Source organism: Danaus plexippus, chromosome 19 (assembly GCF_018135715.1).
Source record: "Danaus plexippus chromosome 19, MEX_DaPlex, whole genome shotgun sequence".
Taxonomy (NCBI): domain Eukaryota; kingdom Metazoa; phylum Arthropoda; class Insecta; order Lepidoptera; family Nymphalidae; genus Danaus; species Danaus plexippus.
Genome location: NC_083549.1, coordinates 8566152 through 8585546, shown reverse-complemented (window position 1 = coordinate 8585546; position 19395 = coordinate 8566152). Strand labels below are relative to the sequence as shown.

At 30.3% G+C, this 19395-nt stretch overlaps 1 long non-coding RNA gene across 1 annotated transcript; it reads left to right on the top strand.

Moving 5' to 3' along the window:
* Window positions 1–13382: 13382 nt before the first annotated feature.
* LOC133319380 (uncharacterized) lies at window positions 13383–15888 on the top strand. The gene is made up of 2 exons (XR_009753013.1): window positions 13383–13625; window positions 15650–15888. It is a non-coding gene; the product is annotated as an uncharacterized LOC133319380 (long non-coding RNA).
* Window positions 15889–19395: the final 3507 nt, after the last annotated feature.

Below are 19395 nucleotides of genomic sequence, written 5' to 3'. Positions count from 1 at the left end.
GAAAGGACATATGAAAAGATCACATTGGTACTTGCCAGGTTTTGAACTAGCGCACTCGTGTGAGAGGCGGGCCTTTTACCTAGAGGCCACCACGACTTATATATTGTTTTAATAGCTTATTTTTTATATAATTATATAATCAATATAGAATAATAGATCATTCAATCTATTGGATGCAGGTGAGGTAATCATGATACCTATAATATACCTAACAACATGTGTTTACATAGTGGATGCGCATTGTCATTTGATCCGGTTCGACAAATCATAGATCCCCACTCGTGAAGATAGATATATAATTTCAAAATTATGATATACCGTGAGAATAGAGAATCTCATCAAAATTAGAAAATCCCATGTAATCCCGGTAATCACACTGTAAAACCTCAAGACACAGTAAGCAAATTCCGCATGGAGCCAATGTGGTACGCGAAATAACTTTTGTTGGCGTTTCATAACGAATAACAAGACTAACTGACAGACATTTTCATCTCGGCTGTCAGTGATCTAGGGTCCTGTAAAGTAATTCAAAAGTCAGGTAAAATTTTAAATTAAAAAGATAGCGAAGTACATCCGAAAATCTATTAGAAAGTAACTTATAAAATTGTTTAGTTAGATATTAAATACTAGCTTTTGACGGTGTCTTCGTCCGCGTTTCCATCGTTTTTAGTAAAAAAGCAACATATGTTGTTCCTCACGGTCCAGCGGTTTTGATTTAACAGAAAGATTAACTTTCGTATTTTAGCAAGGCAATATAATAGGTCAATCCACAATAATGTTGAAAAATATAAGGAACCGCAGAATATTATTATTAATAGCTGTGCCCGCGACTCCGTCATCGTGTACCTCCTTGTTTGTTATTAAGTTAATGTAATGCTAATATTGTTTGGATCACTTTCACATGAGGCTTAAGTACCTATGGAAAGAAAATACTTCAGCGCAAAGTTTCCGGGTAAACTTTGTTGAAAATTGACCCGTCCGGCCGTAAACATAAAGATTTCTAGAACTGCTAACTCGGGAAAGATCGACGTATAACTGACAATGAGAGAAACAACTGACACCGAGATCTACTCCATCAACACAAAAAGTCTACCCTTGAGCCTTATTAATTGTCATTGCATAATACACCGATACTGGTATATATATCTACAGCCAAATATTGAATGTAGCTTGCGTTCGCCTCCAGCCTTTTCGCCTTTCGCCTCGAGCCATGTCTAGCGCGGCAACCGTTACGCAAAAATAATCCTTATAGAATGAATATTCACGCGCGATGGCTTATTAGCGTATTTCATGTATAAGTTTAGTGTTTCTATACCGGTCTCTATGATTATTATTTTATTGAATAGGTAATAAATATTTTTTTTTTATAATTAGGGATTTTATAATTAGATATAAACGTGAGAGTAAACAAATATAATCAGAAAGCTCCGAACTGCTAAGCTATCGGGAGTTGCACGTGTTATTGTGAGTCAACCTAAACGATAGACATATACTGGTGTGGGATATTTTTAATATAATTTTAAATATAATATTTTCGTGATACGTGATTTCTATAAAGCTTTAACCATTAAGGCTGCACTCGCGACGGAAGCTTAAAAAATGAAGTATTTTCTCCCGTTTTCCCAAAATCTCCCTTCACTGCACTGCTTGTATTGACTGTAGTGAGATGAAGTATACTATAACTTGCCCAGGAGCATGAAGAATAATTGTACCAAGTTTTGTTAAAATCCGTCGAGTAGTTTTTGTGTCTATAAGGAACATACAGACAGACAGACAGACTTAAATTTTACTGATTGCATTTTTGGTATCAGTATCGTCACTAATCACCTCCTGATAGTTGTTTTGAAAATTTATTTCTCGTATAGAATTGACCTCTTTACAGATTTATAATAAAAAAAGATAATAATGACATATTTCATCTTCTAAAAATTTTCAAAATAAGTAAAAGTTTGTATTTTTTTTTATATCAGCCATTACCTTAACAGTGGTGGGATAACCACAAGCTGGCTGGCAACCACAAACTGTCTGCAAGAGGCTATAGCAAGCCTTGGGGTCTAAATAGCCCCAAAAAGTGCTGATGCAGAAGGCAAGGAGAAACCACTGCAACTATCTTATCGAAAAAGTCATCATATACACAGAATCAAGGAAACAGAAATGCCCATGCGACCCCCGCAGGCGGCGCCATTCTGTGTCCGGGATGAACGGTGGGAAGTGTGCTACCAGCAATGCGGGTGTAGGTAAGCAGGCGCCCCATGGCAACTCTGCTACTGGAAGATTGATGAAGCTACGAATAACTCAAAAGATAGAATCCTTGAGCATTCGTGGCCTAATCTATCGAGCGCTTGGTAGTACACGGGAAACTGGAAGGCATCAGGCCCCGAGGAAGGACATCGATGAGATGGACTGACCAGATTAGAGCGGCTGTGGAGATCCCCTTGCACCAATGTCCCAAAAAGGCAGAAATCGAGGAGGAATGGCGGCGGTTTGTGAAGCGATACATTAATTCGTGGTGACCACGACGAGTCTTCAAAGACTCTTGTTACGATGAAGAAGAACAATAGATATTAATAAAAAAAATTGCTAGCCATGTGATTGAGATGAAGCGTAACTTAAATAACTTATTTGGACAGGTGAAAACGTTATCTTTGTTGTACTGATATACTGTATGTGTACATATATTAAAATAATTGTTTGAAATATATAATTTTTTTTTTTTTGCAGAGTGAGCTCATTTACATTTGACTAAAATATTAAGTATCATTCTGTTAACTCGAATTAGATATCTGTCATTGGTTCTATTGATGAGCTAAATATTATCTCACTATTGACTCATACAAGATGTTTTAATTTCAATGTTAAGGTCAATTTCATTCCACTATAACTCTATCACGGTGCTGAGTCTAACAATGTGGAATATATTGAGTACATTCGCAAGTAACACGAGGTGTTTACTTCGTCAACAAATGGAAGCTCTTTGTTCAAAGGTACAACGGACATGTTAATTATAACGAACTACTAAAAATACAACTCCATATATATTACCTACAATATATGAGTTAAAATAAAAAATACATAGACTTGAAGTAGTCAAAATAGATTTTAGATTAACAGAATTTTTTATTTTATGTTCCCTACCATTTAAACGATGCTGATTCTTTAATTGTTTCGTAAACTACATTTGAATAAATCATTACTATTGCTATTGTAAATTTTTATAAATCAGATTATTGTTCGATAACGCTATTAATAATCTTGAAACCGAGTCTATTTTTGTCAATATTAGTGGATATAATTTTTATAAAAGAGTTGTTCCCTACATTAAAGACCACAATAAACATAAATGTATCAAATGCATACAGGCATAAAACGGGGAATGACAGCCATTTCCCACATCGTCGTGACGTCGGAAGGCGTGTGTGTACACACTATCACTTGTCGCCTTCTCTATTAATAATAAAGTGACGAATTGTTGGTAGAGACATGGTTTCCAGAGCTCAGGAAATCCCGGATTGAAATTCAGTCAATTTAAATAAATGGAAAGCATTTCCTTTACATTTTATATGAAGTTCTCAATCTTTATTCGGAGATGGAAGTGTTAACATAAGACGTATTTATGTTCACTGAGGTTGAGGCAGAAAAGGTTAGAGAAAAAGGTTTTGTTATACAAACAAAGAGACAACAAAGTGATCCTGGGAGTGTGCGACATTTCCTTTTGAAGTGTTATTTGTAAAAAATATTATTTTATTTAATAAAATATTTTATTCAAGCATAAGAACTATAATAAGTGAAGTATTATATATAAAAATAACGTAAAGGGTTTGTAAAATAATTGATCACCAGATGTTAAAAATGTAAAGACAAAAGCTTTTTTTTTAAATTTATTGATACGCTCTTAAAAATGCGCCAATTAATGGGCATCATGTACTTTATTTTCGTCGTTTAGCTGAGAGCATCACGTCAGACGTGTATTTACACACAGCGTGTTTACGCTGCATCGAGTGACGCGTCCTACATATTTTAACGGCCACTGCATATTGAGACTTATTTGAATATTACACATGACTTATTGGAATAATTGTCAGCACTTGTTTGGCCTTTTCATTTATACGAGGAGGACATTTGACATTTGTCAATAGTTATGAACAGCATTGAATAATATTTTCATCTTACTCTAAATGTAATCATGTTGTAGGAAATTAATAAAGAAAAGGAAAACGTTGAAATATTAGTTAAAATTGAGTACGAAGAATGAAAATTGAATTTATTAATGTAGTTTGTTCATAGCCTAGAAATGAATACTCATTATCTAAATATGACCGTAATATGAAAAAGTTTTTGTTGTATGAATTACTTTTTACCTCATCGAACTCAGCTAAGGACGGATATTGGCAAAGCGTTGGATTAAGGAGGGCTATCGATACTGTAAGATTGGATGAGATTCCTTTGTTCAAAAAGGAATTCTCTTCTGTTATATTATAGACGAAACTTTAATTTACAATTTGTGCTCAGTAAAACGAACGTGCGCTTGAGGTATAGGACTCACTAATTCTTAGTATTTTTGAAGTTGAAACTTTTTTTTTTTGAGAATTTCGTCATTTGCGTGATGAATATAATTCTAATTTAGTATTTCTTTACAACCACACAGACTAAAATCTTATCAGTTACTTTGAATCAAAATAAATGCTACGTACGAGTGTATGAGATATTTTGTATAAAAATAACAGTCAGGAGGATTATTGATGTCTTTTCCGATGTTAAATTGTCTTTTAATTTCTATTTTATGTCCTATGTATAGAAGTATCTTTAAAAATACGAAAAGGTTCTAATTGGATCCAACTTATCGCTATATTTACATAACTAAATGCCACTGAAATATTGATATAACAATGAAAAAAATATATGTCCTCACGCTTACTAAAGTAGCTCGGGCGTTTTATTTGAATACGCTTACATGATTTTAGAAAACATGTTTTTTCTTTTAAATTCTTTCATCGAAATTGCAATTTTATTCGATGTTTTTTCTAATATTTATATTTATTTACCATATCTTTCCGTATATTCAAAGTTTCATTGTATATAATGTAGATAATAAAAATGCAAAAAATCTTACACCCCCGTAGGTTTTAAGAAAATAATTGATATAATAACTCAGACTGATTAATATTACAATAAAAGCTTTCAGTTTTGAATAATAAGACTTTAATTATATTTAATAATAGATCTCATTTTAAAATGAAATATGTGTTGTGTAGGTTTATTCTCCCACTAATTTCTAATAAACTAAATTAATTTTATTCTGTTTATAATAAAATAGTCATATAAGCATATTACGAGCATATTTCCTTTTTTTACTTACAAATCACAATGGAAATATTAAGTAGTAACAATAAAATAACTACATCTGGAACTCAGTGGTTTGCTCAATACCCTCTGGCGGATTTCAGAGGTGATCTATTTGTTTTTGCAAGATCCTTTTATCGTTATATTTCTTAAAAAAGTAGCTGAAACTAAATTTACTCTCGGAAGCTATGACTAATGCCAAAGAACAAGGTTAATTATTCCTATCACAAAACGTAAATAGATATTGGCTGATAAAATATGCAGGTCATGACTCCTCGCTGCAAATACGACGTCTGTAAAGTTCCTGTTGCCATCAGAAATATAAAGAGTAGTTATAATAACGACTATTTGTATGTGTAAATCATTATCACAAACGTAAAGTGGAATTAACTTCCTATTATCACAATCTCTAGATTATGAAAAGATGTAAATAATATTTTTAAAAACTACTTCTGAAAGCAACTCAATTCAAAGCTGAATTTGAAAACAGAATTAATTCATCCTAGCAATACACCTGTAGAGCGTGTTTATTGAGTTGATATAAAAATTATTTAATATGTCTTTGGTATGATACCACCTCACGGTCATTAAAAGTAAATATTTATGAAAATGTGATCGAAAAAAGACTTAACAAATTGAAAGGGTTGATGATGAAATATATACTCATACTATCCAATTTTTTATTAAAAAAATGTAAAAAAATTATTCCCGACATAATAATACACTCAGGTGTCAAAATAAAAAAGACAAGTTTTGATGTCGTGGTCGTGGTCGTGGTTGTGGTTGTGGTGGTCGTGGTCGTGGTCGTGGTGGCCTGGATATTAAAATCCCGCCTCTCATACGTAAGGATGCGGGTTAGGAACCTGGCAAGTACCAATGTGATCTTTTCCGAGTCATATGTACTTTATAAGAGTCTTTAGACACTACTGACGGACGGTGAAAGAAAACATCGTCGGGAAACCTGGACTTATGATTTCAAATTATAAGTTTGAAATCGATAATCCGCATTGAGCAAGCGTGGTGATTAATGCTCTAAACTTCTCATTGCGAGAAGAGGTCTCTGCTCAGCAGTGGGCTCCGATAGGCTGATGATGATGATGATGATGAAGTTTTGATGAAAAATTTTATTGTTGGTCGAGAACAGGAAGCAAGTAATTTTAAAACTATTTAAGAAACCACTTTCTTAATGTGCTTCTAATAAAAGAAGTTCTACAACAAACAAGACAAACAAAAAAACTTCTCTCTTCAACCACGTGTACCTTCTCCATTTGTCGCAGTAATAAATACCAAACATAATGTCATCTATTAAGAGTATAATTTTGGTCAATTACCAATTACCTGTTTAACGTTGTGATAGGAAACAGAATTTGCATATTATTATCTAAAATAATAATTGATGGCGCTATTCCTAATTGCAATAATTCCGTGTAAATGTTAGTTTGGCTTCATAAATACTTATGGCGTTTTGAATTTCCAAAGCTCTCTAAATAATGGATTATATTGTAACGAGTCCATTGATACCATTGAAAGGAATTCAAAGTTTGAATGGCATTAAAATCAAAATGATATTTATATAATAAATCAATCGGTATTGGTTATTATAAACACTAAAATAATCATCAATATATACGAAACTCATTTAAAATACACAAAACATTTTAATATTTATAAAAAATAATTAAAATTAAGAAAGTATATTTACTTTTTATTTCTAGATATAACTCATAATAAAATAAATAGGTTTTTTAAAATATGAATTCACATCAGGTTGAATTTCAGTACAGATATGAACACATTTTTAAATGTGTATAACTACCGGTTCCCCTTACAAAGCTGAAAAGCTGCCAGCTACATAAAGCTTTAGTCACGTCAAGGGTCTATTTTTTCAATCAATAGACGGTATAAGCATTCGTCACATAATGCTACCAACAGTCTTAAAAGTATTTAACGTGTTAATACTAGTCTCAAATTTTTAAACATTTTCATAAAGTACCTTTCAACACGTTCAGGGGTATGACAGCACTCCACAATCACATAGTTTGTCTGTTACAATCTCATGGTTTTAATATATTTATATGAAAATGGTAATAATAGTACATCATAAAATAAAAACATCAAACAAGGTAAACTAACGATACGTTCTTTGATGTCCTTATATAAAACGAAGATTGAAATATACCTTCGTATAAAACAAATGGAATCAAAATATTGTTTCAAATTACTAGACATCAGAACACGCAGTATTTTGTCCGCAGACGTGACGCTGCTCGTAAACACATTATGTATTTGGAGAAATGACAGGACGAGCGAAGTATTGATGGAGACGGCCGGGGACATGATATATATGACAATATATTATTGTGTTTGAATATCTCACCGTATTGTTTGTTTGCTTAACGTCATATTTAACATATAACACGTGGTGGAAATGTAATGCGGAAGTTTCACATTGGAGTGGAGACGGATAATTACGTTATACGATTTAATTAGTGTTAATCAATCAATGTTAGTGTTAGTTTCAGATTTTAGGTAGTTTAAGGGCTTGTTATTATTATGAATGAAGGGAATTATTATAATCTATAAATTTTCTATACCAAATTATATTAAGCCCATACTTATATAACTTTTTCTAGACAGTTACAAGTATTTCTGAGTAATATAATATAAATAAGTTTCAATAAAATGCTCATCGAAATAAATTGTTTAGTAAAGGATATAGTGCCGTAAATCATAACACAAACACAATCTGTTTTAATAAGCAAGTTACGTGACAAAGGAAATAAATGTTATTCCTTCCACAAAATTCAACGATAATTATTTGTATAAAAATGATATTTTGTATTAATAGGATTTCAAATATATACAATACTCGTATAATTCAGTTTATACACTTTGGTGAAAATAAACATATTTGAACAAAAACAAACACTAATTTAATTACAACATTTTCATCCTACTGATATAAATTTCACTCGTATATATTTACATCGGTCATCAACATCATCATCGGCCTGTCAGAGCCCACTGCTAAGCAAAGGCCTCTTGTCACATGAAAAAGGTTGGGGTATTAATCACTACGCTTGCTGAAGATAGATTGGCGATTTCAAACTTATAATTTGAAATTATAATTCCAGGTTTCCGGACGATGTTTACCCCTACCGCCTGTTAGTGGTGTCTAAATATTCATAGAAAGTATATGTCTCGAATACTACAGTTAAGTCAGTAATCGTAAAAAATTTGATCAAATAATTAACCGATGTTCCAAGGCTTTACTGTGGGCGACTCAATTTAAAATTATTTTTATCCGATAGTGATGAATATTATTAAATTTTATCGAAGAGAATTTCTCAATATAATGCTTAAGTCTCTATCAACAAGTTTTAATTTAATAGATGAAGAGCAAAAATATTGCTGAAGATGAATATAAGAATCTTTTTTTAAAACTGTATTTTATATGTTAAGTTTCTTTAAAATCGTTTCTAAATTAAATTATTGAATCAAAAAATATTTCAAGTTACAAAAGCAACGTTAGTTCTATGGGCGACTTCGCGAGGCCACAGAACTTCTAAAATAGCACCAAATAAATTACAAAAACTATGAGGTATTTTAATAAGCATTTGAATCACTTACAAATGACAAGTAGAAGAGATGATGATGATGTTTTTTAAGATTTGTCTTTCAATAGAACATTCAAACCTCATATTTTTTTTAGAGGTCTAATATTTATTTTTCATGTCTGCTAGAAATCTCCCTTGACAGTAAATGTTAGCTACAGTTGATGAACTATACAAGCAATTAAATGTTGTTAGTAAAAAAATGAGTTTCTGATTGCATAAAGACATTAAGTTTTTATGCAAACAGTACCACGGTTTGCAAAAGTGTTCGTCTATAAACAAACTGGTGACTTCTCCCGCGTTAACAATATTTGATACCTACCCTCCATCCACCAGATGGAGTGGATCTTATTATTAGTCTGCGACTCTTTAAACTTTTCCTTAAACAACTAGTCCTTGGGGTGCAATACATAAATAATTATCTCTTTGAGCAACATTATCTTTCAATTGTATTTGTATATTTATTACAAAACTTTTTACATCTAATTATATGATATGTTATTCTAAATTAAAAGAACTCAACAAGCAATCATTAATTTGTTTGGTCCAATGTGGCTTTTCTATTAAGACATTTTCTTTTATGATTGCTGTTTTATATGATTATTTTATTCATGAAGCATCGTCTCTCAGTCTTTTACATCCTTGATATTAATTAAATTAACAGCCGACTGAAAACGTACAGTAACTTTCTTATGTAATAATTAAAAAAATATATTTAATAAGATAACCGTACTTTCATTATTATAAAGAAAGCACTGTTTTATTTAAATCTAAAGTTCTTTATTTATAAATTAGCTACGTGTCTGTATTATAGTGTCACAACCAGCGAGAAGTTCTAGGAAAAGTATGAGAATGTAATTAAATATACGTATTTAGAATTAAATTCTCATAACGTCTGATAACCCAATATGTATGTATTTCTCGACTGCTGTAATGTTAAAATAGCTATAGCTTTATATTATCTCTACCTGGAATATTCGTGATTGCTTCGGCAACGTGGTGGCGCCGTGGAATAAATAGAACAACATAATGTTAGGCTATCTTCGTGCTGCTGGGTTGAAGTTAATATTTTTTTTACAAAATATTTTCCGTCAATTAAATAATAAACGGAACGCAAAATAAAAATATCACGATCTGCCTTTCATATGGTAACGTTTTAAATTCACAGTCATTAATTTGATCACGCCTGTTTTGTGAAATGTTTTATTTTTCCTTTTTTATATATTTTATTAAATACTACAATGTATATTTACTGACTTTCTATGTAAATAAATATTTTAATAAAATATTTTGCATTATTCTTTTCAATTCATTTTTGCTACTTTTATCAGAGGGTGGCGAAAACTAGATTTCAGCAACTCCACTAAACGCTACCAGTATAAGTATCTTCAAATAAAATTTTTAAAGTGATATTCATATACCACTTGCTGATCATAGTTTTATCACCGACATCCTGGAGTCTCCTCAAGTTTTTACCAAAAGACCTTTATATTTGATACTTTAAAAAAACATAAATTTTGAAGTAATCTCCTTTTTTAAATCATAGAACTAAAATGTTTAGTAACCACTATACCCGAGTTTTGTTGTAACCAAAACTAACATTAACACTCTGAGTATAAATAATAATTGTGATTTGATTAATAATGTAAGGAATATATCTTCTTTGAATATTCAACAAATCCAATCAACATGCGGCTCATATAATAAATATAAACCTGACACTATATAAATAAATAAATAAAATAAAATAAAAAGCCTTTTTATTTCTTGTAAAAAGTAACAGAGTATTTGATTTATGCTTCCATTGTTAACTAATGAGTATCTTCTTTTTATTCTCTTCCATTTGCATTGGCTTCTATTTGATTAACAATATAATATTTTGACGAATTTAGACAAAATATAAATGATAATTAATTCAGAATTACACGTTTGTATTATTTAAAAGAAGTTAAATGCTGACGTTAGCACAAACGAGATTATGTATTTTGGGTTTTGTTAGAAAACATCGAAATATTTAAGTAAATTACCAAACTCACATTATATAAAATTCACCTTCCTTATAATAAAATAGTTTTAAAACAGAAACGTTGCTGATGTTTGACTGAAATTACTTATTTATTAAGTTGCTTACTTGCTAATATTATATGGAAACATAGGCCCATTATAAAACATTATTCATTAATAATCCCTTGACAACGTTATTAAGTGTCTAAAAATAATACAAAGGATATTCTATTTATGGCAGACTGTATGTCGTATGTTACTTTACATCAGCATTAATAAGAAAGAAAAAAACTTCTCGCATTAAAAAGTTATTGTCGAGATTCTTTAAGCGTACTTTATCTTATTAAAAAAAAGATACAACTAGTTTCATATATCAAACGAATAGGTCAAACTTTACCCACGACTGTCAACTGTGCAGTCAAGACTGAAACGAATGAATCATCTATGAACAATTGCTGTTTATCTTCGATCTCTTGAACTATATTTATTTCATACAAAGAGTTTAAAAAATATATTATATAAATATGTCGAATAGGAAAAAAAATAACAATATTTTCATACGTCTCTGAGTCTGGAAACGTTTCTAAGAATCGTCGGTAATCCAACAACATTAGGGCAATTAATTATTATTTTCAATAGGTTAAACTAAGGTTGTTTAGCATGGGATTTAAGCAAAACCAGTAATAATTTTAATAATTAAAACATCTAACACTTATTGGTGAAATCTTATTCCATCTTATCTAAAATGATTTACAGACGTTTTATCTCCATTAGGTCTTTAAGGTGGTCGGCAAATTTTCTACCGACTCTAATGTAAATAATATTTATTTGGTCATTTCGATGAAAATTTTAAGAAGAAACAAGTAAACCGTAATTAATACTTTTCTTTTCCTCCGTTTCAGTCTTAAACACATCGTTTCAGTTAGGAAGCCCGTTGGAAATTTCCCAATCTTAGTTTAGGTATAACCACTGCTTCTGATATTAAAGTGCCCATTAAAGCGTCTCAAGAATTTTTATAAAACTCCACATTCCACAATTGCTTTAATCTCAAAGATTGCTCTACTATCAGAGTTTTATTCTCTCTATAAACCCTGTTCACAAGAGCTGTCAGGCATTAATTTCGTATTTAAAGTGCAGGCGTCAGACGGCAGTAGTCGCCGACAATGTGTGTACAATGACGTTGCTTTAAAATATTTTTACATCCCCTTTTTTGTTTTGCTTTTACCTTCAACTTTTTAAATAATTGACAGTATCCGGATTTTTTTTTAAATATAAGCTCATGTGAATATATAAATCAAATTATTTACTGTCTACAATTAAACACATAAGTATCACCTCAGAAATTCTCATTAGCCAAATGATTTAAAAGTCAAAATCTAATGGCATTGTAACATGACACAGACATCTAACAATTTAAAAGAAATCATATTCTTGTAGACATAATCAATTATAAACGTCCTTACAGTAAAGTGTAATTTTATCAATAAAACTTAAATAAATATCTAATAATAAAATGAGTGAGTAAGTGAGCCGTTGTTATAAACCCGCCTTTCTAGAGAAGATTAAGTTAACGCTACTCGTTTCGCTTCGACAAATGGTACATGTTGATGACTCATACATTTAATAATATACATAAAATATATTAACGAATATTTGGGAAATAAATAATAATATTTTCTTGATTTGAGAGAATTTAAATATAAATCGTAGTTCGACTATAATAGTTCACGATTGCTTATTTACAACGTTTATTTTACATATTAATTTTTATTTTTTTTTTTCCAAAAGGACCTGAATTTTTTTTTATATTATTGGTTGTATTCAAATATTTCTGAAATAGTTGATTTTAAATCATTTTATTAAAAACAACCGACAGCGGAACTGTGTATTATTTGGTATTTAATTTTGGTATACTTTGATAATAATAAAAAAATAAATAAATATGTAAAACCTTTATCACTTTGACAATAAATTAAATTTTGGCCACAGGAAAAGGGTGTATTAATTTCCATTTTCAAAAACTGTTATATAGTTTATTAATATAAATTATTTGAAAAGTCGATCAGATTACGAAATTTAAAGGAAATTAAAAACTTTTAAAGACAAATGAATATTGGAACCATTTTAACTCGTGAAAAGTTGATGTTCCATACATCAAATCAATCAATCAATGAAATCAATACTGAAAATAATGAGACAAAAAAATCCTACATGATTATAAAAAAAAATAATTCCCCGCACCGAAATGAAATGCAACATAAAGAATTCTCAATATAATGAGAGTGGCTCAAAAAATTTTATAACAAATTATAAAGATTCCTTCCAAACAGTTTTCAGTTTAAAGTGTTACGTAAGACATATTTATTACGTAGTGAGGCGTCGAGCTCACTACTTTAATAATAGACTTCATCAGTATTCATATCATCATGCATAGAATATGTGGTCTTAAACTGCCATTTACTTGAAAAAAGACGGGAAATTTTATATTTATAAATATAAATGACATTAAACGTATAATATACAAATTGAAGTATGAATAGTGTTTGAATGTGAATAGTGAATGTAAAGTAGACAATTAAATAAAGTAATTATCATGGAAACGCCAAATTCATTGGATGTGTAGTAATTTGTAATACAATGTTGCGACTATGTACTATTTGATAGAAGGTTCTGTTTCGGCTGTTCGGCTGTTTGAGATCTAAACATTAATATGTATTTTAGTATCTGACATTTTAATATTAAGTATTTTTTCTGAAAATTAGTTCTTTTGTAATATAAAAAATTCTGATTACAATAAAAAATAATCATTGTTGAATATCGTCAGGACCAAGATATTAACACAATAGAACTTATTTATTTATTGTTTTGATAAATAATATTTTAGCCTATTTTATTGCATTTGTGCAGTGTAAAAGTTTTTGTTGGACAGTTTGTTACCAAAGGCCAGTTTGCTGATACTAACACTTTTAGAGAACTTACATTTACAATTCCTTAGTGTTTACTTACATTAGTCTAAATTTGTTTGCATTACTTAATAAAATAAAGCATTACGAGGCTGAAATAAAAATCTGAGGTACTGCAATACCCCTTCAGATCCAACAAACCAGTGGCAAGGCATACCCTCTTTTTCTCGAAACGGTTTAAGCGATTCTTGATCCTCTATAACGCTTTTGACGATTAGACTGGAATCCTGAATTTTCGTTAGCTAAACAGGCACACCATAAACATATATATAAATCATATATTATTTAATTTGAACCAGTGGTTTGAGAATTATAACAAGGCAAATCTGTTAATTTTGTTACTAACTCACTAACCGATCATCTAAACTCCGAGCCATCTCTAGGAACATAGAAGTTTTAATTAGTGTTTTGTGTGTATATCAAAGATATATTCGTTTTATTTCTAGAAAAATCAACTATATAAGTAACCTTGCAATATAAATTTACTGTATAAATTGAATTTGAATTATTTCGTGTACCATTTTTAACTGGTCAGCATAATATAATAGAATGTTGTACATATACATATATGACACTAATAAATTGTGAATGAATTCTATACATAAGTAACTTCAACGCCAACGAAATGGTACTGAAAAATCTTATTCAATATAATAGTATTACTTATGGGATTGTGTCGTCGCCCGTTGGTCCGGTGAAGTATTGTTAATATTGATTTATAACATTAATTCGTACACAATAAAAAGTTAGCTATTTGCGGTACAATTTAAAACAGAAGGTCTCCCAAGCAGAGACTGAATAAATTAGACGACTTAGTACTACATGGATCTCACAACGTTTTACTAAGTTGCGGAACTTGTTTTTACAAGGTATGCTTTTAAACGTTTTAATTTCTTTATTACTTTGAGTAAAAATAACTAAAAATGTCTAAAATTAACTTAAATCTTAGTATAACATTATTTTAGTAATCTCTTTGCGATTAAAACTCTCCGTTTTGTTGTCTAGCCTTAACCAGTTTTAAATAAATTTGGTGTAAGAGAGACTTTTGGAGCGATAATACACGAGCGAAGTTACGGACAAAAGCTAGCCATTAATAAAATTTTGAAACTGAAAACGTGGAATTTAATAAGAATATTTATGAATAATTTTCCCCCAAATATTCGCGCTCCAAACGCTGGTGGTAATATGAGCTAGTAACTTAAAAATTAAACGTAAGATAAACGAGCAAGCGGCGATTTTACCTTATTGGACAGGTTCTAACAATGTAGAATAAACTGAATTAAACTGTAGGTAGCACGGAGTGTTTGCACCGCCACAAACTAGTGCTTTGTTTAAAGAAACAACGGACATGTTTATTATTACGAACTACTAAAAATACGACTGTTTACCAAAAGCTACGGCACTGAAATAAAAGTAGAGCTAAATTGTTTTTCATTAATAAATTATATTACAACTAATAGAAACAATGTTTATAATAATTTAGTTTTCAAGTTTATTTCGAATTTATTCTACGACTATCACGAATACTATACTTTACAGTTAAAGTATGTTTTCGGGTTTTTTCCCGTATGTTTTGATTGTTTTTTACTGTAACTGTACTGTAAGTTTCATGACAGTAAAATAAATTTTTACTTTCAATAGAACCAACAGTAAGATGTGAGGAAACGGAGAGTATTTATCATGTTTGTGGGTGACTCTAAATTAATTTAATAAAATGTATATTTGCAGATCGCCAACCATGATACAGTTGATGGACTTCAGCTCGTTATGACTAGTTGTTGAATCAGTTAAGGGGCCAGAAGTATCTTAAAATGGTCATGTTAAAAACTTAGCAGTCACAGAGTAAATTAAATATTAAAAATAACAGAACCTTAAAAAAAAACAACTGACGAATGAGTTCTTATTAATATTTTAGAAATATGAACAACTTGTTAATTACCAATAAAGTTTTCATTCATTTATACACATGTTATATTTCTTATTTTTTTTGCACTTAACTCTGACAAAAAGGAAAGGATAATTTAAAATTTATATTATATATTTAACCTTTGTATATTTTTTATAATCATCATTGTTGATAAAAATTTAAAATGTATGTCTATGGAAAAAAATCTATTTATCACAAAACACATTTAGCAGACTTTTACAAATCGTCTTGTTTACGATACCTCGCTGAACCCGATATCCAACTGTCTCTATGAATATCTAGAAGACATGACTGTTTATATAAAACGGGGAAGTGACAGCCATTTCCCACATCGCCGTGGCGTCGGAAGGCGTGTGTGTACACACTATCACTTGTCGCCTTCTCTATTAATAATAAAGTGACGAACTGTTGGTAGAGACATGGTTTCCAAAGCTCAGGAAATCCCGGATTGAAATTCAGTCAATTTAAATAAATGGAAAGCATTTCCTTTACATTTTATATGAAGTTCTCAATCTTTATTCGGAGATGGAAGTGTTAACATAAGACGTATTTTTCGCGCGGGCGAGGTTATGGCTCTGACTGCGCCATTTATAATAAATAACAAACCCTTTTTATAATGTTCATTCGATGCATTGTTACCAACGGAGTTGATATTTTATCTCTACATTATCTATTTTAAAAACTAAATGATATGTTTCATCAAAAGTTTTATATAAAACTGAAGGTTTTATAACAATTTCATTTTGGAAAAAATATATTCTCATGAAACAGAGAATCGGGGACTATTCTTTTTAAATATAACTACTAAAAATAGTGAACGTACTTCAATCATAAAACCACTCAGAGATTTGACTAGAGCAGTCTCAGTTTGGACACGTTAATGAATGGAGAAAACGTAAAAACACTCCTTAAATAAATTACATCCTTAAACGACTGAAGAAAATTACTTCGCAATATCCGGCAAAAAGTAATTGCATCAAAAACATTTTACGTTGAAAGGCGGAGCGAAGCGGATCTTAAATTATTATACGTGACTTCATTTAAGATATTTAGTGCTGAAAATACTTTTTTTTTTCAGTTTACATCCCAATTATTTCTTGTTTATTGAAGTGAGCTTTACTTCACAGCATCTTGACTGACCTCAATCGTTCCTAAATTTAAATTTTAAATGTGAACAATTATGTTACCACATTTCTTTATAAAATTGTATTCCGGTGGAAATAAATTTTATATTGAGTTTTATATTTTGGACACTTTTAATACTCGTTCATGCTTAACGGGAGAATTGTTATAACATTTGCAAAAATTATATGTTGAATGTTTATTCTACATAAACCGAAATAATATTAATTTGGATATCATTGAAATATGAGTTTTGGTATCAACTTATGTATCGTGAGAGTGGTCATGTTGCACGCAGAGCGGTCACTTGTCTACAAGTGTTATCAGCTTGTTTACACAGCGATTATAGTCACACTGTCAGCCTGCAAAAAAAGTTACAATGCTATATTCATTCACAATTACGTCATTTATTTGTCACAGATGCGAATCAAGCAATGTCCTGCTTACTAGTGAGTACTTTGCTTCATGACAGGTTCATTGATATGTTTTATCCTGTATTTTTCAATTTATTATTTTCAATGAAATATATAAAAAAAAAAATCACATCAATGTTGACTATACAATAAACAGAAAATAATATAATATTTTATACTACAAAGTTATTAAATACCTTTTTAATTTTCATTATAATTATTTCATCATTAACATAAGGCTTACAACCGAAATTTATACAATTTTATAGTTTACAAATTATTTAAATTAAAGTTCCTTTCAAATTGTTTGAATAAAATAAGGTTAAAAAATAAAACTTACTGTTTAAATACGATAGCTATAAAATACATTTATAAGCTCATCAATTCAATATTCTGTAGCCTAATTGAATGTCGCGTCCCTTTATCTGCTCCTTTCATTTTATTGTTTAATACATTACAATCGCAAGAATTGATGTCATGTTAAATTGAACCAAACAAAACCAAATGACGCGATGGTCTTTTGACACACAGTTACGTAAACATAACAACATTTATAGTAAACTTATAGAAACAAGTATTAACAAAATTCTAGCGCTTATTTGATATTTTAAAATAAATATGTTTCCTTAACTGTTTATAATTAATTATAGTTTTGAATTTATGTTACTTATTGTATATATCGGATTTATTACAAATTCATTATTTTAAAGACAGGACGCCAGAATCGCTGACGTCACTTATGTCACTTGTTTCGGTACGTTACAGATATTTCAAAATGAAACTTCAATTCTTCTAAATGTTCTTGTATTTCTCGAAGGTTCTTCATAATCACATTCTTTATGCTCTTCACTCGCTGAACTCTGCAGTCAGCAGAAGCTGCTTGCGCCGATATATATCTTTCTTTTCGGTATAATTTTTTATGGGGTCATATTTTTAGTAATGAAACTTTTATTCGAACACTTGTAGCCATTATTCATATATGTTGTATTACTACTTCATCGTTTTTAAAAGAGAGTGCCGTCAGCGTAACTGACGTCCCCACTGCCTTTATTCTTGATTGTCATCAGGCTGTCCCGCCGTTGAAGGTAACCTCGTAGACGGTTTGACGAATCCTTTAATTCTAAGAGGTTCAATCCCTGCAACGGCTCGAAGTTTTTAATATGTACCCTCGCCTCTATTTATAACAATCAAGAATCATTGTTGTGACTAAACTTGCACAGGTGGCTACGCAGGTGGAGCCGAGTAACACCTGACAATTTTAACTACCCTTAATAATTGATTATTCCAATAATAGCAATTGTGCCGATATATATATTATTTTGACGATTAACGATTTTTTTTTTAATAAACATTTATATTATTTTAATAAAAAAATATTTTTATGTCAAACATATGAACAAACTCTTGGACTACAGATAGGTTGTTCCAGTTAGATAAGTATATTTTATATTAATTAACAAAATCGATATTAGTGTAATAAAATCCTATTGGATATATTACAAAGTAAATTTCTCGTTAGTTCCCTTATTGATTATCCAATTATAATAATTCATAACGATATAAGGCGTTTTAATTAATTTTTTGGGAGCATTAAAATTATTGTGAGATGAAGGTGAAGACAATAATTAGATATTTTATTCAGACCAAGTTTCGCTAATCAATCTTAAATAAATACCGTCCTGTTAAGGCGTTTGATGGACTGTTAGATGTATCGAGCCTCCCACCACGAACTGTTGTCTGTTTAAATGTCTTAACGATGCAATAATCATAATTCCTGATCTAGAGATCCGTTACATGGCTTACAGACAAAAAAAAGCTTTTTGTAAGGATAAAGTAAACATCATAGCAAACATGTCGTATTAAAAGCTATAACTTCAATTTGGTCTTCTTATAACAAGAACAATTTGGTAGCCGGTAATTTAACGTGTCATTTAATAATGCCTTGTTAATTTTTTGTCATGGGACGTAAATATTTTGACAGGAAAATATATTTGAAGGTTCGTTAGTAAATC